This window comes from Conger conger, chromosome 13, assembly GCF_963514075.1.
Source record: "Conger conger chromosome 13, fConCon1.1, whole genome shotgun sequence".
In the NCBI taxonomy this organism is placed as follows: Eukaryota; Metazoa; Chordata; class Actinopteri; order Anguilliformes; family Congridae; genus Conger; species Conger conger.
Window position 1 is genome coordinate 46,959,797 of NC_083772.1, and position 23,974 is coordinate 46,983,770.

General features: G+C 42.2%; 1 pseudogene; it reads right to left on the reverse strand.

Moving 5' to 3' along the window:
• LOC133107602 (uncharacterized) overlaps nt 1–23,974 on the reverse strand; it is a 980,437-nt pseudogene that overhangs the window by 424,245 nt on the left and 532,218 nt on the right.

Sequence of the window (23,974 nt, forward strand, 5' to 3'; positions counted from 1 at the left end):
ACATGAAGAACCAGCACACCATAACAACAGCAAACTGCCCCAGCGAAACATGAAGAACCAGCACACCATAACAACAGCTAACTGCCCCAGTGAAACATGAAGAACCAGCACACCATAACAACAGCAAACTGCCCCAGTGAAACATGAAGAACCAGCACACCATAACAACAGCAAACTGCCCCAGTGAAACATGAAGAACCAGCACACCATAACAACAGCAAACTGCCCCAGTGAAACATGAAGAACCAGCACACCATAACAACAGCAAACTGCCCCAGTGAAACATGAAGAACCAGCACACCATAACAACAACAAATTGCCCCAGTGAAACATGAAGAACCAGCACACCATAACAACAGCAAACTGCCCCAGTGAAACATGAAGAACCAGCACACCATAACAACAGCAAACTGCCCCAGTGAAACATGAAGAACCAGCACACCATAACAACAGCAAACTGCCCCAGTGAAACATGAAGAACCAGCACACCATAACAACAGCAAACTGCCCCAGTGAAACATGAAGAACCAGCACACCATAACAACAGCAAACTGCCCCAGTGAAACATGAAGAACCAGCACACCATAACAACAACAAATTGCCCCAGTGAAACATGAAGAACCAGCTGACCATAACAACAGCAAACTGCCCCAGTGAAACATGAAGAACCAGCACACCATAACAACAGCAAACTGCCCCAGTGAAACATGAAGAACCAGCACACCATAACAACAGCAAACTGCCCCAGTGAAACATGAAGAACCAGCACACCATAACAACAGCAAACTGCCCCAGTGAAACATGAAGGACCAGCACACCATAACAACAGCAAACTGCCCCAGTGAAACATGAAGAACCAGCACACCATAACAACAACAAATTGCCCCAGTGAAACATGAAGAACCAGCTGACCATAACAACAGCAAACTGCCCCAGTGAAACATGAAGAACCAGCACACCATAACAACAGCAAACTGCCCCAGTGAAACATGAAGAACCAGCACACCATAACAACAGCAAACTGCCCCAGTGAAACATGAAGAACCAGCACACCATAACAACAACAAATTGCCCCAGTGAAACATGAAGAACCAGCACACCATAACAACAGCAAACTGCTGAAGAACGACACTGTTTAATACTACACACCCACACTACTTGTCTTTGACTCAATTAGATGCCAATTTGCACCCAAATCTGCTATTTCCCACTTTCTCTTTGACAGCAAAATGGTAATGGCTGATGGAGGCTTTATCTTGAGCCCACCAGAGCCCTTAAAGCTCTATAAATGAGACTCTCATCAACTTCAGAAAATGCTCAGTCCAATTTTCACATTTTCTTAATCAGCAGAAATAGGAAGACAATCACTTGAACATTATATTAGCTCTTTAAATCTATCCATCTCCATAATGCATTAATTCTTGTTATTGCACCACAGTAAATTTATATAACTTAATGATTTGTATGCCACATATTTCACATAATAGTTACAATGTCTCATGTCAAAAAATATTAACTATAATTATGATAGAACATTGAAAACATATTTTGGCTCCCCTGGGTTCCAAACAGATTATAAAGCCAGAATACACCAACATATTTTGCATACCATGTCCTTCATTAGAACCTTGCTTATCAGGCTTTAGGTTTGCTAAAAATGATATCAGGACATAATGTAATTTAAACTTAATGTGCTATAGGATATACTATAAGATATACTGTAATAAAAACTTTAATTTATAACTGCTAAATTAAAACTTTCACCAATTTATTTATGTCAGAATATGTCATTATATCTTATATGTCTTTTCATAAACAGGCAATTTAGTTCAGGCAGAAAATTTTTTGCTTGTAGTTTTTGTTGAGTCTATGTTTAGAAAATAAGCCTCTCCCTCAGTTTGAGTAGCATAGTCAGTAAAATGTTCCAGTTCCGAGCCACATTATTATTATTATTATTATTATTATTATTATTATTATTTGTATTATTGTTATTATAATACTTATTACTATCAGATATTATTATTTGTATCATTGTTATTGCTATTGCTTTTATTATTATGTTATGTGTTTCCTCATGTGTAATCACACTCACCTGTTATGTGTTTCCTCATGTGTAATCACACTCACCTGTTATGTGTTTCCTCATGTGTAATCACACTCACCTGTTATGTGTTTCCTCATGTGTAATCACACTCACCTGTTATGTGTTTCCTCATGTGTAATCACACTCACCTGTTATGTGTTTCCTCATGTGTAATCACACCAACCCGTGTATCCCGCCCTGTCTCCAGCCCTCAGTCTGCTCTCCCAGCTCCTTCCTGCCCCCATTGGGCTGACTTCCTGGGACCTCATTCTGCCTGCTCTGCATTGCCCTATCTGCCTGGGTTTCAACCATCACCTGTCCCAGCACCACAAACTGCTTTACCTCCCTGTTCAAGTCTTGCTTGCTTGGTTTCGATTGCCAGTCCCATGACAGCATGTATTTTGTATTTGGCAGATGCTTTTTTTAGCCCCAAAGTGAGTACAAGGCCATTATAACAAACCACATCAAGCAGAAATAACAAGGGTGACTACAGGCAGGGGAAATTAGTCAAGAGGCCTAACCACAACATAAGTGGATGAAATGTGATATTAAGCGCACAAGTGGTTGATAGGATAGAGTATAAATGACATATAAAAATAAATATTTATATATAATATAAAAAGCACAATATTAAAAGTGCTATGTTTGTTCATTTTTTTCAATACAAATTTGTTTCCAAGGCCATGATGAATAGGGGTGGTTTCAGATCTTGGATACTCGCAGATTTTTTGTATTATCCTTGAAAAACAGTAAAACGTACATTACCAGGCAATGATACATCTTAAGACTTTGTATGATTACTTATCACATTTCTCCTTTCATTTTAATGCAGGATTTTAGAAAGTGTTCTTTTCCACAGACCGCTTAAGGGCTTATATTGCGTTATGCTGGATCCCTCGATTGTGGCACTTGTCATAATCATAATCAATGTTGTAAACAAAACAATTGTCTTAATTGCTTAAATGTTGTTGATGTCAACTATACCCACATAATTGCTCAGTTAATGATCGTTGATATGCAGTGTGTGAGGGCTTAACTGCTGCTTGGTGACAGCTCTTCATCACTGCGTCATGCAGTGTGTTCCCAGCTCTCAGAGAGGAGCTGCATTTTTCACCACTTGTTCTGTGATCTCACGTTTAACACGATGTTGGGTTTTGCCTCCTCTGCTTTCTCACGTTTAACACGATGTTGGGTTTTGCCTCCTCTGCTTTCTCACGCTTAACACGATGTTGGGTTTTGCCTCCTCTGCTTTCTCACGTTTAACACGATGCTGGGTTTTGCCTCCTCTGCTTTCTCACGTTTAACACGATGTTGGGTTTAGCCTCCTCTGCTTTCTCATGTTTAACATGATGTTGTGTTTTGCCTCCTCTGCTTTCTCACGTTTAACACGATGTTGGGTTTTGCCTCCTCTGCTTTCTCACGTTTAACACGATGTTGGGTTTAGCCTCCTCTGCTTTCTCATGTTTAACATGATGTTGGGTTTTGCCTCCTCTGCTTTCTCACGTTTAACAGGATGTTGGGTTTTGCCTCCTCTGCTTTCTCACGTTTAACAGGATGTTGGGTTTTGCCTCCTCTGCTTTCTCACGTTTAACACGATGTTGGGTTTTGCCTCCTCTGCTTTCTCACGTTTAACACGATGCTGGGTTTTGCCTCCTCTGCTTTCTCACGTTTAACACGATGTTGGGTTTAGCCTCCTCTGCTTTCTCACGTTTAACACGATGTTGGGTTTTGCCTCCTCTGCTTTCTCACGTTTAACAGGATGTTGGGTTTTGCCTCCTCTGCTTTCTCACGTTTAACACGATGTTGGGTTTTGCCTCCTCTGCTTTCTCACGTTTAACACGATGTTGGGTTTTGCCTCCTCTGCTTTCTCACGTTTAACACGATGTTGGGTTTTGCCTCCTCTGCTTTCTCACGTTTAACACGATGCTGGGTTTTGCCTCCTCTGCTTTCTCACGTTTAACACGATGTTGGGTTTAGCCTCCTCTGCTTTCTCACGTTTAACACGATGTTGGGTTTTGCCTCCTCTGCTTTCTCACGTTTAACAGGATGTTGGGTTTTGCCTCCTCTGCTTTCTCACGTTTAACACGATGTTGGGTTTTGCCTCCTCTGCTTTCTCACGTTTAACACGATATTGGGTTTTGCCTCCTCTGCTTTCTCACGTTTAACACGATGTTGGGTTTAGCCTCCTCTGCTTTCTCATGTTTAACATGATGTTGGGTTTTGCCTCCTCTGCTTTCTCACGTTTAACAGGATGTTGGGTTTTGCCTCCTCTGCTTTCTCACGTTTAACACGATGCAGGGTTTTGCCTCCTCTGCTTTCTCACGTTTAACACGATGTTGGGTTTAGCCTCCTCTGCTTTCTCACGTTTAACACGATGTTGGGTTTAGCCTCCTCTGCTTTCTCATGTTTAACATGATGCTGGGTTTTGCCTCCTCTGCTTTCTCACGTTTAACACGATGTTGGGTTTTGCCTCCTCTGCTTTCTCATTTACCTCAGCAGGGAAAGCCCCTTATTGTCTCAGCACAAATGCAATAAATAAGTAAACGGGGATTCGAACCCAGGACCTCCTTGCTGTGAGGCGGCAGTGCTCAGGACCTCCTGCTGTGAGGGGGCAGTGCTCAGGACCTCCTGGCTGTGAGGCGCAGGACCTCCTTGCTGTGAGGTGGCAGTGCTCAGGACCTCCTTGCTGTGAGGTGGCAGTGCTCAGGACCTCCTGCTGTGAGGCGGCAGTGCTCAGGACCTCCTGCTGTGAGGTGGCAGTGCTCAGGACCTCCTTGCTGTGAGGTGGCAGTGCTCAGGACCTCCTTGCTGTGAGGCGGCAGTGCTCAGGACCTCCTTGCTGTGAGGTGGCAGTGCTCAGGACCTCCTTGCTGTGAGGCGGCAGTGCTCAGGACCTCCTTGCTGTGAGGTGGCAGTGCTCAGGACCTCCTGCTGTGAGGCGGCAGTGCTCAGGACCTCCTGCTGTGAGGCAGCAGTGCTCAGGACCTCCTGCTGTGAGGCAGCAGTGCTCAGGACCTCCTGCTGTGAGGCTCAGGACCTCCTGCTGTGAGGCGGCAGTGCTCAGGACCTCCTGCTGTGAGGCAGCAGTGCTCAGGACCTCCTGCTGTGAGGCGGCAGTGCTCAGGACCTCCTTGCTGTGAGGCTCAGGACCTCCTGCTGTGAGGCAGCAGTGCTACACCACTGCACCAGCCGTGCCGCTGGAGGCGACACACTATGTGTCAAAAGTTTATTTCAGCTGTTGGGCTCAATTTAACCCCAAATGTAAAACCGGTCATAAAATCTGAACATAATAGGAGGGATAAGTGCACTCCCCAGGCTGCGAGGTGATGCATGATGGGTAAAATGTTGTCTAAGGCCGAATGGGCTCGATTGGCAGAGTGCTCAAGGGCGCCCCCTTTGGCTGACTGTGTGTCTGCAGGCTCCCTGCTGTACCAGTTTGTGATGTGCAGTGCACCAGTGGATGGCAGAAGCTGCATCTAAAGGACATGCAAATGCGTCATCTGTGATCTTATGGATGTTTCTCTGCCTTTGAAATGTTTTCAGAATTAAAATATATTATGGATTTGGTTCTCTAGACCATTGCCGTTGTTGGTAAATGAGGGTATGTGTAATGTTTCTGTATTTGTTCTGTATGTTTTCATGTTTATTCTTGTTTATCATTCATTTCTCATAGTACCTGGTTTATGTTTTCCCATTACAGTTCTCTATTGTCCTCCCCTGTTATGTCTACGTCTGAATGTTTATCAGTCTAGTCACTCCCCTGTCTGCGTGCCCCACTATTCGGGTGGTTACGGTAGTTTTCGGGGTTCAACATTTTTTCTAAACTCGCGATTCTTACTTCCTGCTTTTTCTTGATAGTTAATTGTTGTAAAGCACGATTCTTACTAACTACTACTAATCTAGGTTTTGTACAGTACTAATCCGATTAATACACTTACTGTCTGTCTAACTAACTAACTAACAATCACTTTTATTGGGTAGTTTAGAAATATTCACGTAACTAACTCACTAACGCTATCTCTTAGTATTTCTGCACTGTTCTATAACTCCGCCTCCCTATGCTATCCCTGATTACTCGTTTAGTTTCAGCGAAGTGTTCGCACCTGTCTCTAACTATCACTACGTCTTCTAACTATGCAAATGTCTACTCCCTAATCCGGAGCCGTATGTTTTACATGTTTTGTTTCGTGCATCCAGTCCGCGTTTTCGTCTCCCTCCCGTTATTATGTTATTACCCTATTGTGTTTCCCCACCTGTTGTCCATTTGTTTAGCCCACCTTTTCCTCTGCCCCGCCTAGATTGTCACCTTCCCTCTTGTATTTAAACCTCAGTCTCAGTATGCTTCGTTGTCAGAACATTGATCTTGATAAGTGCCGATTGTTTGAAAGCCTTGTTATAGAGATTCTTGAAAGACACCCCTTTGCCTTGACTTCGACTTTGCTTTTGCCCTGCTGTACCTTCGCCCTGTGATTTTCTGGATTTTGACCTCTCGCTTGTTTTTTCGACCATTCTTTTGCTTTTCGTTTTTGGCTGTGTTTTGGATCTCTTGGCTTGTGACTACTGGACATTAAAACTACTCTTTTGGATTATCCTGTGGTGTGCGTCTGGGTTCCCTGCACAGCACATAACAGTATGCAGCTTTAAGAGTGGGGATCTGGTGATTGGTCCGTGTGTACAGGCCAGTGTGAGGTTATGTGTGCGTTTTGAAAGAGAGCATGGTCCAAGCAAGTTAATGTAATTTTCTTCAGTGCAATAAAGGAAGCAAATGTTAAATGTTAAAAAGAATTTAATGGAAATAAACACACATGCGGTTGAAGGGATTCAACAGGATTCCTATTAGAATTACTTAATCATTATTACGGCAATATTAGACCTATTTTTTAGTATATGTCACTGTGCGAACGTGATTAAATGTGCAGATGAGTAAAAAGAAAGAACAATGTTTAAAATTAAAATAAAAGATTTATCCAAGAAATTTTCATTATCATAATCCGATTTTCACTCACTTTAAAAAAATATTGTTTTTTTCAATCATATTTTCCATCCGATGTTTTTAAAAATGAACAATAAAACCCACATTTAAAAAAATAAATAATAAACTCTGAAAATGAGGAGCCTTGGCTGTAATTAACTGAATAAGTTTAAAATACTGAGCTCCAGGTGTGAAAACAACTGTTTCCTTGAATTCAGCTCAATATTATGTATGTTGTGAGAAAAAGAGAGCCAGTGAGGATCTTTCTTCCTTTCAGCTCTTTCACTTTTAAAACAAAATAAACTATCGCTGACCCCCCTCTGTGCCTTACTAGTCTGCAAATTAAGCAGGCAGAGTTCTGCTTCTTCTCCCTTTCTTTGTTCTTAGTGAATCCTTTTTCTCCTTCACAACTCTGCTTTAGGGACTAGTATAGCTGTCTGCATATAAAAAGCTTTCCTGGGAAGAATTCCTGCTCGTTTCTACTCTTTGGCCTCAACAACTGGGACAGTTGTGCCCTTGAGCAAGGTAATGTACATCACCTGGACTGTCCTGGATACCTGGCTGTGTGTCCGAGCTCACTGTGGAACTGTATACCCTCTACACCACCTGATATAGCTATGGCCTGGATTTAATCCATGTTTGTCCTTAACTGTGTTTTACAGGTGCTGCTGAAAATAACAACAACAACACCAGCTCAAGTTTTGAAACAGTTGGTACCAGCTCAGACAAGCTACCAGCATTAGCTGGTTGACCTTCATAATGTTTGGGACAAGTACATGTATTCCTAATATCAGGAATTCAATACTACTTATAATTCAAGAGTTTTTTCCAATTAATATCAATGGGGTCTTTAATTTTCGATATCAGTAATTTAATTTTAACTAAATAAAATATGAATTCTTGATATCAACAACAAGTTGAATCAACGTTTTTCCCATATGGGATTCCCTTTGCTCTACAATTGGTGCTAGTATGGGGTTTCTGCCGTGTGGGACCTGGTGGGACATGGGAAAGGCTGGGATTGTTCGGAGCTCATCTCCACTGTGTGGCTCACAGGGGTCACTCCACCGTCACAGAGGAGGTTTGGTTGAGCTGTTCATAGGCTTTGTTATGATGGCTCCTCAAGAGTCAGCAGCACGTGTTTCACAAAGAACGCAGACACTTCACTAACACAAACTGTTTACTGAACAATTACACGTGCACGCCAGCAGTAGAATGTCAATGTGAATTGATGTATTTGACCCAAACATTGTATACAGTGACACTACATGTTAAGTGATGTAAAACCTACAGTGAAAACATTTCATTTTAACTGGCGGGAGAACTGGCAATTCTGTAATACATTTGACTAAAATGAAAGCTGGTTGTATGCGTTTTGCCTTTGATGTCTGCTTCAGAAAAGCAACACAATATAACAACAATGAATGAGAACCAAAAGTGATATTTTTTCATCATTCAATTTATTGATAAAAGTAATGGAAAATGGTTATGTTGGCCAGACCCGACAACCAGTTAGCAAAGAAATGCAGCCAAAACTGCTCACTAGTCATGGTTTTGATAGCCCAGGGCTAACGATAACCCAGTGGTGTTCTGCCTTTTCTCTCAGTTCTCCGTGATTTTCAACACATTTGCCATGATTGCTCTATGACTTTCGCCAATATTTCCTGTGACAGCTAATAACACTCACATTTGGGCAAGTTTTTTTACCCAAACTGATTGAAAGAATCTTCAGGATTTTGGGCTTGTTTTAAAAGATCTGACCTCGTTTTCTTCCACATTTACGGTGACTTTTGTTGAAGGACACTAGTTAGGTCAGTGGTTTTCAAACTCGGTCCTACGGGACCCCTGTGTATGCTGGTTTTTGTTTCAACCACAATAGCAATCTCAAGCATTAATTTTTGACTGATAATTTGTTATTTAATAATTCATTAATTACACCTTTCAAAGTATGCAGCTGCTGCCACAGGGATCTACAGTATGTCTCTTTTATTTTAAAATAAAATTACAGAATGTTTGTGGATATTTCTGACTTTGGTGACATAACCAAATATTCATCAAATATGAAAATGAGACGGGTGCGTGGGGGTTGGACCCAAAATGCACGACTCAGAAACAATAGTAAGATAAAGTCCCGTTAGGGCTTTATTCGGGACGAGTCCCAGGAGCGTAGTCAACACAAGCAAAGTCCATACACGAAGATCCAGCCAAACAAATACAAAACAAACAAAAAGCACGGTGCCGAGGGAAGAGGCAATCTCGTAGTCGGTAGGCGTGCAGAGAGGTCCGGTAGCAGGAGAGCTGTCAGCGGGGCAGATGAACAGGCGGACGGCAGGCAGAGGCGTAGTCGTGGGCGAAGCGGGAGTCGAAACCATGAAACAATCAGCGGGGCAAAAGTACAAAAACGGTAGGCGGGGACGTAGTCAAGAAACAAACGAAGGTCACAAAACAGAAATCAATAATCAATAGTCGATGACGGGCTTGGATCGTAACGTGTAATCAAAACAGTAAATGCTCAAGAGTTGCGTGGAAAACAGAGGCAGACAATTTCGCAGTGAACAGTTGCGCGACTGGGCTATAAATGCAGGTGTAGACAGGTGTAGACAATTAGTTAGAGCGTAGCAAGGAAATGGAAAACAGGTGCGATGGATGACAAGTTTAACAAGGAGATTAGTAATCGTTAGTAATAAACCTATCCTGCCCTAGCATTAGTAAATTAGTAAATGACATGCACGAGAAACGTAAGGTAACATGAACACATGATTAGTTTGTTAGTCTCTACCCAATCCTGATCTAGCGTTAGTAGTTTTAGTAAATAGACAAATAGAAACAATAGGAAGTGAATGACAGAAGGAGAGAGAGAGAAAAGGCGGAACGCAAGGTTTGCGGAAAAACATGTAAAAGTGTATGCATAAACCGTGACCAGTATACGTAACAATAAACATAAATCAAAACATGACACAACGCGAAAACTAAGACGATAATCACTCAACATAACCATGTAATAAAATCGTACGAAAACATAACTAGACATGACAAGAAAATAAATCGTAACGAGACATAACTAAACAACATGACGAACCTAGACAACATAATACATGATAAGACAATACAAGACTAATACAAAATGAATAAACATAAAACAAGGCGAGACAGACCTGAAACGTGACAGAAAAATCCACAAGCAGCATGTATGTGGGTCATACAAGTGTTTCCCTATAAGGCCGGTTACTATGGGGATCACAATAATAAATGGCATCACACACGACACAACATGACATGTCCCCTCTTTCCTGTTCCCTGTTTCCCTGAGGAGGCTACATCCAATCAGCTCATTCCAGCTCAGAGTCTGTCAAAAAGCCAACATAAGAAATTACCAAAATATTTCAGCGTTTTTAGAATCTGGCTTTGAGTGGGTGGTACACAGTGAGTCCTCCTGCAGCTCAATCTCTCTCCAATTTCTCCAGTTCTGTCTCTTTTCATAATCGCATCACGACTGACCTGCGTTTTGCACCCTCTGCACAATATCAGGTCACAAACCCCTTCATGCGTCTGCCTCACACACAATTAGCATTAATACAGAGCATCCTGTTGTAATGCATACTGAAAAGTGGCATCACTTCTACAATGTGATGTAACATTCACATTTTATAATGTTTAAAAAAGAACAATTCTTTACATTAATGTATTTTATATTAGTCCTCCCTACCTCACCCATGCAATCCTACCGTGATGCTAACGGTCTGGATATTAAGGCTGTAAAGGCTGTAAGGCTTGTACATTGTCAGGTTTGTTCAGCACAAACAGCTTCAGGTGAGTTTTGCTGTAACAGGCGCTCAGGGAGATGGGAGTGGTCTGTGTTGAAAAGGTGATGACTAAACTAAACTAAGTTTAAAGTGTGTAAACTAAACTAAGTTTAAAGTGTGTAAACTAAACTAAGTTTAAAGTGTGTAAACTAAACTAAGTTTAAAGTGTGTAAACTACAGCCTGCAGGAGACGTTGCTGGAGCGGGATTCATCAGACCCCCCCAACATGTTGGACAGTGCCTTCCCTCGCCTAACAGAAACACTCATCTTATATGATTTAGGAGACCTAGCACCATATTACGCCTGGTCTTGAAAACCCCCAGTGTTTCTGCATCCACTACAGTCCTGGCAATACACACATAATTTCTCATAACATACATGGAATCAATCTGGTTTGCCTTCTTTGAACCTTTTCCAGCACATATCTTTCTAGTCATGCGGTCCCCATAACTGCACACAGTACTTTAAATGTTCCTGTCAAGGTAATTTATGTAAATGAGGAAGCGCAGTGGTCCCAGCACCGACCCCACAATACACTGCTCAGATAAGGTCTCTTGTGCTCTATCCCCTAACCAGTTCCGAACTCACTCTGAAATGGCTCCTGTAATTCCTACCGTCCTCATTTTGATAATGTATTTGTCATGTGGTGCCTTATCAAATGCTTTTTGGAAATCTAAGTATATTAACAGAGTCATAGAACCGGTCATAGAACCACACTTGCATTCAAATCATGACAAATCTTTTGGTAAGGCAAAAGCAATATTCAAATGAATCCATAAAAATCCATTTAGTAGTTCAGTGACTCTATAATGTAAGGCATGGCACAACTGCAAGCCACGTGACTCACGGAACATACGGATTATACATCGCCAGAGCCATATGGAGCCAAAATGGCAGAACGGCATATTAGCCTGACAGCACTCCAGCAAAGAACAACGGCTCTGCTGCCTCCTGACGTCCAGGAATTAGCTTGTGAGTAATTCAAAGGCATACTTTGCTATCTCGATAGGCTACAACCAAACTAGACCTGGTCTGTATCATTGATTTCTCATCGCTTGTAAAACTTCCCTGTCTGGCTTCGCTAGCAAATTTCAATCCCTGCTGAAAAAAACAGCTAGCTTGAGCTAGGTTTGCCAGTTAGGCCAGCTCCATAGGCTAATCCCAGAATCCCAATGTGTTCGATCTCAAGAGCAAGCTAGTAATTGTCTTCGATCGTGCTGTAACGTTAGCTAGTTTGAACTGTTGAATTAGCCAAACTTCGTCTCCTATGATTGGTTGGTCACGTAGCAAGCTAGCAAACATATATTTAGCTAACCTGTGCAGTCAGCAGCTATTGAAATTATATTGTTGTTGCGCTCTGGGGTGAAGTTGCCCCATAGAATCTAGGATCAGATTTCCCTCCCAAATCCTCACCTTAACCATAAGTAAATAATCAAAAATGAATAAAAAACCCTTGATCACAATGAAAATTAGTCAGACTTTCTTATTTTTACCCTTATGCCTTCCCTGCCTTCCCTTGTATAATTATTATATTTTTTGTTGATTCATTATTCCTGTTTTAATTAACTGATATTCAGTTCTCACGGTAGTTTGGGGATGTTAGTTTGCATGTATATTATAAGCCTATTTATGGTCAAATGCAATTATTTAAACTCCTGAATTTAATTTTCTCATTCATAATAAATTATATAATCTGTTAAAAGCCAGGTGTGGTTCTTCTCTCTCAGTGATCAATTGATGAAGGCCAATGTTGACATCAGTTTGCTGGATCAGTGCATGTTTAACCTGCTTGGAATTGAATAAAACCTGCTATTCTATGCATTTCTTGGTTCGCCATCAGCCATCGGACATTGAGGGAACAAATCCATTGTAATTAATGACAGCAGCTCCACTGGAGCCATCGCATCATGTTCAATGGCAGCAAGTTCGAGAATCGAAGGTTCATTTCTGGTTGGTTGACACTCCCATGTAGTGAATTGATTTTTAATGAGAAATGTAGCTGTTTTGCTTGTTTTCTCTTATTTAACTCCATACAAATGATAAAGTTGGCGGCTATTCACGTTGGCTGCATCATCAAAGTCTGTAATTTAGCTAGCTTTAATGAACTGATATGGGGCTAGCTAACTAGCTATATTAGCTGGGTACAACTGAACCAGAGCATCATTGCTTAATCTAATGAGTGAAAACACCATAGCTGTTGACATCCAAGTGAGTTTGAAAAACACAACAGTATGCCGTGAGATTTATTGATGATGGCGATGGCTGCCATGGAGACGGTAGAATGTGAAAATGATGGCTGATGGAGATTGCTGAGGTTAATGGTTGCAGTGGAGCCATGCCGTAACTCGGCGAAGTCAGAGCTGTCCGTCATATCGCTCAGGCTAGCCAAGGTAGGTTCCGTGATATCTGTATGCTAATGTTACTGTGTTTTCATTGGAGTGTCATGTGATTGGCTGGATGGGTGGCTGTCCATAAACCAGTCTCTGCGTTCAAGGGTGGAGTTTGACTGCCCGTTACCCTTTCTGGGTAACACAGAGATTCAAGCCAAACACATCCAGTGATGTCAGACATGTTTGTTTTGAGAAGTTTTGCCCCAGTTTAGGAAACTGCTACACTAACGGTGATTTTAAAAATGCCTACACACATAATTTAAGCATTTAATCCAAATAAGCGTAAATGAAAAAAGCATGACAGTGCACCTTTAAAAGATGGTGGACTTCCGGGTCAGGCAAAGGAGATAGGAGGTGAAAAATAAGTGATAGAAAAGAGCCCCTTGTCTCAATTTCCAGGTGATTTGTCATCCCTCAGATTCTCTAGTGTACTCCCTGGGTTTCCTGTGTTTTTTTCTCCTGTGTTTTTGGATTTCACCTGAGTTTAGACTTTTGGATTCTTTGTGTATTCTTTGCAAACCCACAGGACATTTCTCACTGTATCTGCCTCCTGTGTATCTCTACACTTGGTCCTATTTATGGAGCAAATAGTATGTTTTCTGTATGTATGCACATGCTACCAGAACTTCCTTATTCACTTTGTTGCTTTTTTTTGGTGTATTTGTTTTTGATTATTAGCAGCAGTTGCAATAGTTGCACTATCACTATATAGATACAGTCAAGAGAGGAATTGCAACAACAAATAACCTCAAACCACAACACTGTTTATGCTTCCCACAGTCTATGAATATAACGCGTAATACAAAGCATATTCTCGTGCACTGTTTTAGAAAGCTGACAAACGCGTGTCCTAGTAATAAAATGTTTGCTGAACAGGTGACTTTATGGTGTCTAGAGTGACTTCGACTTTGGTGTCTAGAGACGGGTTCAACTACCTCAAAACAATGAAGCTTACAGACATAAACAAATAACAGTCACAAGAGAAATGAATGAAAGAAAATACCGAACCACAGCTTGTTTCTCACAAAATTAGTCCCTAGGATGCCAAAGTCAATGCTCAGAAAACAGCCAAATATTCAAAAATTACATGGGATAAAATGTAGAATGCCAGACCAAGGTGTAGGACTTCCAAATAAAAACTAAAAAACTAAAGGAAGACCCTATTTTATCTAGGTAGGACATTCTTGCTTCACCTAGCCCATGCATATTAATGAATGATTGGGGGGGCTCCTTGAAGTATCTAGGATATCTTTCTTTATATATTGCTTACAACACATCCCTTTTTAAGGTTTTAAGGAAATGAACCCTCTCTTAGTGAGCATAATGATGACATTGAATGTTAAGGACTACCGGAAACTGTGGCTGGAGATTAATTAAACATTTTTAAAATCTGGAATTTTAATAGTATGAGAGATGTCAGGGTGTAGTTTGCTAGGCCACCCCCACTGAGACAGACAGACAGACACACACACACACACAGATATGCACACTAACCCCCACACACAATAACACAAACACACACACACACACACACACACACACATACACACTCACACACTAACACCTCCCAGTTCCGGCTCCTTCTCTGCAGCCCAGTGTGAGCTGGCCCTTGGTCAAAGGGTGAATGAGGAATTAGTTCCCTGACAGTGATTTTCAGCTTTAATTTCAGGGTTTTTACAACCATATTAGGTGAACCCTGCAGGAATTACAGCCCTGTTTATAGTCCTCCCAATTTTAGGAGACCAAAAGTAATTGGACTAATTTGAACAAATCGTTGTTTTAGGTGAAGTCTTCCAATTGGCTCATTGAAGTCAGTTGACAAGCACAGAGTTAGCCATTACAGCACAGCGTTAGCCATTACAGCGTTAACAAATTCTTGCTCTCATTTCATAACCTTTCTAGCTTCAGAGACTGTGTTTGTTTCAGCAAATTTCATGGTAGATTCACTGCCCAGTGAGGCAGAACCTCGAATCAAGAGGAATTTTCATCATTTTAGATTACAAGAGCAAGGGCCTCACTTTAGTGAGCAGATAAAGACATATCTTTCATGCCTTATTGCACGGCTTGTGCAGATTTGTCCCGCAAGTCAAGTGAAATGGATTTGGTGTATTGTTCTTCATACACTGACTATTACAAGTGATTAACATGCAAGATACAGTCTGAAGTTTTTACATAATTTTCCAAAATTACAGCTGCATTTCCACTAACCAGCGTAGCCATACATGTGATGTTCTACTACAGTCACCCAACATCTGACCATGCAAATGTGAACCAATATTGCTGTGATAATATTATGCCAGCAGTTGATCCTCTGACATACAGTACTGTGCAAAAGTTTTAGGCAGGTATGAAGAAATGCTGTAAAATAAGAATGCTTTCAAAAATAGAAATGTTAATAGTTTCTAAGGAAATTGGCAGGTAGGTTGTTCCAAACATCTTGGAGAACTAGCCTGTGGATTTAGGCCGCCTCAAATGCTTCCGTCTCTTCATGTAATCCCAGACAGACTTGATGATGTTGAGATCAGGGCTCTGTGGGGGCCATGCCATCACTTCCAGGACTCCTTGTTCTTCTTTACGCTGAAGATAGTTCTTAATGACATTGGCTGTATGTTTTGGGTCGTAGTCCTGCTGCAGAATAAAGTATCTGCCTGTACTTCTCAGCATTGAGGAAACCATTAATTCTGACCATTTGCAGAAATGCAGCCCTAAACTTGCAAGGAACCTCCACCATGTTTCACTGTTGCCTGCAGACACTCATTCTTGTACCGCTCTCCAGCCCTTCAGTGAACAAACTACCTTCTGCTACAGGCAAATATAAAAAATTTTGACTCATCAGTCCAGAGAACCTACTGCCATTTTTCTGCACCCCAGTTCCTGTGTTTTCGTGCATAGTTGAGTTGCTTGACCTCGTTTCCACGTCGGAGATATGGCTTTTTGGCCGCACTTCTTCCATGAAGACCACTTCTGACCAGACTTCTCCACACAGGAGATGTCCCACTGGGTCCCACTGGCTTCTGCCAATTCTGAGCTGGCGGCACTGCTGGACATCTTCCGATTGCAAAGGGAAGTAAGCATGATGTGTCTTTCATCTCACTTCAATGTTGCCTGTTTCTTTGTGCTTCTTCAACAAAGCTTGGACAGCACATCTGGAACTGCCTTGAACTTTCTGCCTGGGAGAGACCTTGCTGATGCAGTATAACTACCTTGTGTCTTGTTGCTGTGCTCAGTCTTGCCATGGTGTATGACTTCTGATATTAAACTGCCTTCAGCAACCTCACCTTGGAAGCAGAGGTTGGATGTTCCTCACCAAGTTTTAACCCTCCTACACAGCTGTTTTTGTTTCAGTTAATGATTGTGTTTCAACCTACACATTAAATTGATGATCATTAGCTCCTGTTTGGTATAATTGGTTAATCACACACCTGACTATATGCCTTCAAGATCCCTGACTTTGTGCAAGTGTACCCAGAAGAATTGATGCTGGTTTGAAGGCAAAGGTTGGTCACACCAAATATTGATTAGATTTCGATTTTTCTTCTGTTCACTCACTTTGCATTTGTTAATTGATAAAAATAAACTATTAACATTTCTGTTTTTGAAAGCATTCTTACTTTATAGCTTTTGCACAGTACTGTGTTAATGTATCAGGACAATGTACTGACATGTTCAGTTTATCCCCCTTTCTAGCTATGCCTGTACCAAAAACATCTCAATGATTAATGTCCAATGGCACTCACTTCCGTAGCAATGAAATGCTTTGGATGATTGGTTAGGTCAGTGTTGTATTCTAAGTTGCACTGGATAGGACCGTCTGCTAAATAAAGGTAATGGGTAACATCAGCTGTGAAGTAAAGTACTAGCCTGGGTAGGCAGATGAGATTTCAGTTGATTTTAGTGATTGAATTGTAGCCCTGAATATGATGTTGCAAGGTTTGGAGATCACCTATGTGACATTTGTCAACAACTAATGCCACTGTTCCACGTTTTCTCAACAGTGGAAAGTACTTCAAGTTAGTATACTGTTTATCTATTAAAAGCTTAGCTTCATAGCTACTACCAACATCAGCATCACGTGGTGACAGTGCATGGTGAGGAACAACATCTTGTTTTTCATGCCATGGGGCACAATATGATGTTAATTGCTTAACTGTATCATGCAGTGCAGCTGAATAGAAGTATCTGCATTTGTCATGTTTTCACACTCATTTACTCATTTACTCATTTTCTTTGATTTGTCTGTATATATTGATATATTGTTATTTATGTCACTGGAGCCTTATTTTAAATGCTTTAGGAATCAAGCCCATGGTGGGAAAAAAAGCTCAAGCTCGGTTTCAAAACAGCTTGTAGCGGGTCACCCAGTTCAGACCAGTTCCCAGTTCTACAGTTTAGCTGACCAGTTCAGACCAGCTACCAGCTCAACATGGTTTAGCGGGTCACCCAGTTCAGACCAGTTCCCAGTTCTACAGTTTAGCTGACCAGTTCAGACCAGCTACCAGCTCAACATGGTTTAGCGGGTCAACCAGTTCAGACCAGTTCCCAGTTCTACATAGTTTAGCTGACCAGTTCAGACCAGCTACCAGCTCAACATGGTTTAACGGGTCAACCAGTTCAGACCAGTTTCCAGTTCTACATAGTTTAGCTGACCAGTTCAGACCAGCTACCAGCTCAACATGGTTTAGCGGGTTGACCAGTTCAGACTAGTTCCCAGTCCTACATAGTTTAGCTAGCTGACCAGTTCAGACCAGCTACCAGCTCAACATGGTTTAGTGGGTCAATCAGATCAGACCAGTTCCCAGATCAACATGGTTTAGCGGGTCAACCAGTTCAGACCAGTTCCCAGATCAACATGGTTTAGCTGGATGATCAGTTCATACCAGCTCCCAGCTTCTCATGGTCAAGAAAAGTTTTGAAAGAGCTGCTAGCAGCTACCAGCTCAGACATGCTACGAGCACTATGCCAACAGTAACCTGGTTCACATCAGAATGTTCTACTGTCGCCTCTGAAAAGATGCAGGTCCTTTAAAGTGACCCACAGTCAGAATTTCCCACATTGTATTCTTTAACAATCACGCCAGGAGAGGCCCCTTTGACAAATTTGCTCGTGCTTCAAATTCATCAATGAAAACTCTGACTAATATTGATGAGGCCAAACTGCATGAACTACTTCTGGTTTCAGACCTGTTTGGATGAATGGTACTGTATGTCCTAACTGTCCTGACTGAAGAACTGAAGTTCTGCTTCATTTAATACAGATTGTGGTACAAAAACAGGCCAGTGTGACGCATTAGGCAATAACTGCTCAGGTGAGTCTGTATATTGTAGTATAATTTCTGGCAGCCAAAAGACCATTTCTTGCTGATTTAGGAATTTATTCTTGTTTATGTCAGCCCTGCCCACAAACATTGCGGTAAAAGAGTTGCCCACAGAACTGAAGGGACTGGGTTGGACTGAAATGACCTTTGCTGGCACGGGCCGGTCAGCAGCTCCCAGGGAGCAGCTGATGAACAGCGTAATGTGCCAGACTGAAAGCCAAAAAGCCACACATGGCTGCATTACGTGTCCTGGGGCAATTACAGACGATTGGAGAAAAGTACTGGATAAGGTCTGCTAAATGAATTAAAGCTCTCTCTTAATCAGTTAATTAATGTAATTTGGAAATGGCTGAGCTTGACTTGGGGAGGGGGAGGGGTGTTGAGGTGAGGGATTTATAAACAGAGCGTTGCAGTTGTTTGGCCAGGGCAGGGGGAGGGGGCGCAGAGAGGCTGGGGTGGAGCTGAGGGTGGGGTAAAGTGCCCCGCTGGGTAAAACCTCCCTCCACGTACTGGCATCTGCCTCACACAGGCAGTCATGACTGCACATCCTCATATCGCTCAATTATCCCCACACAAACTATATCACATATTATACTTACATCCTTCTGTATCAATCTTTTAAACAGTATTTTTTAAACAAACGCTAGTTCAACCAGCTCATTCCCCACTGAATGCGCATGTGAAGAAGGCATCGATGGTACACTGCTGTAACCTTCCTGCCACGGTGAACTCTGAGAAAATAAACAAGAGTCTGTGTTACTAACCGTCTTCTTGAGCTGTAGTGACAATGAAAGAAAATGTGTGATCGCAAATGAATGCACGCTTCACAGATTTACCCTCTCATACTTATCCACTGGAAATGCACACATGGGAATACACACGCGCGCACACACACATTAGAGACAGGAATGCAATTGGATGTGAACTCATCTGTGAAATACGGCATTTGCGACACGTTCATGTGGCGTGTACAGAGCCTTTGGGTGCTCCATGATGCACTTTGACGTCTCAAATATTTTCTGCTTCATTTCTCACAGTGGTGCTTTTTTCCTCTCCTCAGAACAGCCAGTGTTCCTGCTTCTCCCTGTTAGTTCCTGCGGAAAAACGGGAGCAAACTGCAGAAAAGCCTTGTGCTGTGTCAAAGGATCCTGTAATGTCATTATTTGGAGAGAAAGGCTGCACTGGTCCGTGAACTCCCTGGTGACTCTTATGATAATGAAAACCTCCCACCCCAAAGCTGGATAGACTGATACATCAGCTGAGGGAAAGGCTGAGAAGCTGAAAATGTGACTACATTTCAAGGCAAAAAGTGCCAATAGTGTCTAATCCTATCAAACCCAATGGCCTTTTTTACTGACCTGTCACATTCTGCGGTTATAACAAATGTTACTCTCACCATAAAAAAGCACCGTATTATTGTTGATATATTTGGAACGTATAATACCATAATGACAAAACCTTTCATGGGTTTTGACTGTAGCATGAAGTGATACTGCAATGTGTCTACATGTGAGGGAGTGCAGCTCTTGAACAGTTCCAGAAAGATTTTAAAATAAGGCTGCCAACTTTAAGATCTACAGCAAAACCTGAATCGTATTACCCATCATTATTTTGTGATAATCATGCTAATATTGTCCATCCATCCATCCATTATCTTAACCTGCTTATCCTGAACAGGGTCGCAGGGGGGCTGGAGCCTATCCCAGCATACATTTGGCAAAAGGCAGGAATACACCCTGGACAGGTCGCCAGTCCATCGCAGGGCACACACAGCATTCACTCACACACTCATACCCATGGGCAATTTAGACTCTCCAATCAGCCTAACCTGCATGTCTTTGGCCTCTGGGAGGAAACCAGAGTACCTGGAGGAAACCCAGGACCTCCTTGCTGTGAGGCGGCAGTGTTACCCACTGCACCATCCGTGCCGCCATATGCTAATATTGTAAATGTTCCCATTACTGTTTTGCATTTGTGATCCCCTGTTATGTCTGTGTCTGAATGTTTCTGAGCCCGAGTCACTCCCCTGTCTGTGTGCTTCACTATTCGGGTGGTTTCGGTAGTTTCTGGGTTTTCAACATTTCTTCCAGCCTCTCATTCCTTACTTCTGGCTTCTCTCGTTAGTTAAATGTTGTAAAGCACTATTCTTACTAACAACTACTAATTTAGATATTGTACAGTACTAATCAGATTAATACACGTACTGTCTGTCTAACTAACAAACTAACAGTCACTTTAATTGGGTAGATTAGATTAATCACATAAATAATGTAATCTCCTAGCTTTCCACGCTGTTCTACAACTCCGCCTTCCTATGCTATCCCTGATTACTCGCTTAGTTTCATAACATGACATTAATGGAATTTGGCAGGTGCTCTTATCCTGAGCGACGTACAGTTGATTAAACTGAGCAGGAGACAATCCTACCCTGGAGCAATGCAGGGTTAAGGGCCTTGGTCAAGGGCCTAACGGCTGTGCGGATCTTATTGTGGCCACAGCAGGGATCGAACCACTGACCCTGCGGGTCCCAGTCATTTACCTTAGCCACTATGCTACAGGCCGCCCTCCGAATTTCAGCGAAGTGTTCGCACCTATCTCTTAATATCACTACCTTTTCACTCTATGCAAATGTCTACTCCCTAATCCAGACCCGTATGTTTTACATGTGTGTAACGTGCATCCAGCCCACCTCACTCCCGAGCCCCGCCTAGATTGTCACCTTCCCTCATGTATTTAAACCTCAGTCTCCACAGTAACCTTTGTCAGAACATTGATCATCTTTGCAGTAGCCAGTTCTTAGTAAGCCTGTATTGATTGGGATTCCTGAGACACCCTTTGCCCTTTTGTTTTGTTGTCTTTGTGTTTTGTTGGTTTTGATCTTCTCTCTGTGTTTTTTGACCCTCCTTGCCTTATCCCTTGTACCTCTGCATATGCGCCTTTTTGGATTTTTGACCTTGGATTGTTTTTTCACCACTTCTCTTGCTACTCGATTTGGCATTGTGTTTATTGGAATACCTAATAACCTAATAAATCATTCATGGTTATGAAACAAATTAATACATGATGTAATTTTGAATAGATTTGCAGTTTATTATTAGTTATTAAAATAATTTAAAATTTAAACAATAAAATGTGTTAGGAATTGTCGTGGCCTGTTTTGTGTTCTTTTTCTAGTTAATTTTTTATTGTTTACCACTCAGGGATCTGAAAGAAAAATGCAGGTATTTCTTCCAAAGTGCAGTTAGCATACATTCCGTCAGTAGTCAGTACTGAAAGGTTAAAAAGAAAAAGGGACAAGCCATACAAACCATACAATAAACCACAGTCAGCGTGAAAAGCAAAGCTACTGGCTACAAAATAAATCCAGTCAAAGTGGTCTTTTAATGGACCGATGGAGTATTAATCCATGTAAATAACTCACTTAAGAAGGACAGAAACATGAGTAAAAACCTGTTAGCGCTGCCGCTAGCTGATATTAGCGGATGTGTACTGGGCCAGCGTCAGATCCAAAGTAATAGGACACTAAAAGTGTCCCGGTGCTGGCTGTAAACATCTGTCACGCTGTGAGTGAATTCCCCAAATGCAGTGTAGTCTAAGCCTTCACCGGTGAGCCTGGGAACGGTCAGGAGAATAGGGCTTATGGGTCAGGAGATAACCCACCGCTATCTGTGAACCTCCTGTTTGGGTCATCCCGCACAGGCCAGGTGCAATCTGCCCAATGCCAGGGGCCACACGCCAATGCCAGGGGCCACACGCCAACGCCAGGGGCCACAAGCGGCTCGGCTCAAAGGAAACCCTCTTCTTTTACTTGCTTTGCTTCCCATGGTTTCTTTCTTTCTTTCCTTTCTTCTTGTTTTGCCCCAAAAAAGGCAGAATTTTGGGCTTGGGCAATATATATTTTTCAGCATAAAGACAGTTCCTCGAATATTGGTGGTATGGGCACTAATGAACAGGATGCTAATGGCTATTGATAGGCCATCAGTAATTCTGCCTCTGAATCCTCCAGCCTTTTAACATCTTGCCTGAGGCTCTGCTTCCCTCAGCAGTTCTGCATCTCAAACACGGCTCAGAGTAATCTTCAGAAACCGTTTTCAATAATGTAATTGGTTACTTGGAGAGACCTGATGTCTCTTAGTCACACTGTAATTAAACATTGACCAGTGTCTGTGATCTCGCAGTGCTGACGGGGATTGTAAAGCGTCCTGTCTCAGTTATATTTCCAGAAGGCCTCAGCCGGACGCCGGGGAATGAAGCCATCGTTTTCCTGGTGGGTGGGGGGAGAACTGTGGGGGAACTGCACAATTGGTATTCCTTTTTTCACCTTATTGAAAGATACTGGATGAGACATCCACCCGGTGCAGCAGCAATCGGTCTTTTTACTGGACTGTTCAGTGAAGAGAAAATGGGGTCACCCTCGGGTGGACATGGCTATATTCGTGATATGGCCACTATAGTCCATTCTGCTATGAATGGCACTGCCATGACACCCCAGCTTTAGCTATTAGCCTAATAGTTTTTCATCCCACATTTTTCATATGCAATTGACTTAAAGATTTGTGGTAAGAGTTTACCCTAGGGGTTCCTAAACCTTTCCTATGATGCGACCCGGAATTAATGTCTACAAATTTACGTGACCCCAACAACCCACCCATTACACTTATAGTTCAGTCATTGGGATGTTCAGCATGTAGTAGCCTACATGCTCATATTTTAAAGAGACACACAATTACAATTTAGCTTTTTTTTTTTTTCTCTCCCAAAAAAAATCTGAAGACCCCCATCCTAAAATCAGTCGACCCCACATGGGGTCCCGAACCACAGTTTGGGACCCGCTGATTTAATGCAACCCCGCAATGCCCTCTCCACCAGCAGGCAGGGCTGAGACAATCCGCTTCTCCAGCGACCGTCAAACTTTCTTTTTTAACTTACCTAGCAGTAGCGAGTGCTCTTTAGTTGTTGGCGCAACCTACTGACTTTAAGATTTGTGGTAAGAGTTTACACACTGCCACCCAGCCAGGTCCACATCTGCTGGTTTACTCAGGGAATGCTCAGCGCTCGTCATCGAGAAAGTAGGGGTGCTGCGTCTGTCGTTTTTTTAGAGCTACCTGATCGAAGAAACCATTTCCTTGATTGAACCAGTTCTGCTTACCTCATTTGACCGAACTCATTTGAGGCGTTGGCGGAACTCCCGCTGGGATGCTGTCAGCAAAGACACTTCTCCCGAAAATTATCCAAGAGTAAATGTTGCAGACTTGCATTTCATATCCTTCCTTCGCATCCCATAATATAAATCACATCACATGAATGATTAGCTATCTCTCAGTAATTGCCGCTTCTGTCGGCACTCAATCTCATAGATTGTCGACGTTTTACTTGCTTTTCCAATATGCGTAACATTTTATTTTACAGGCT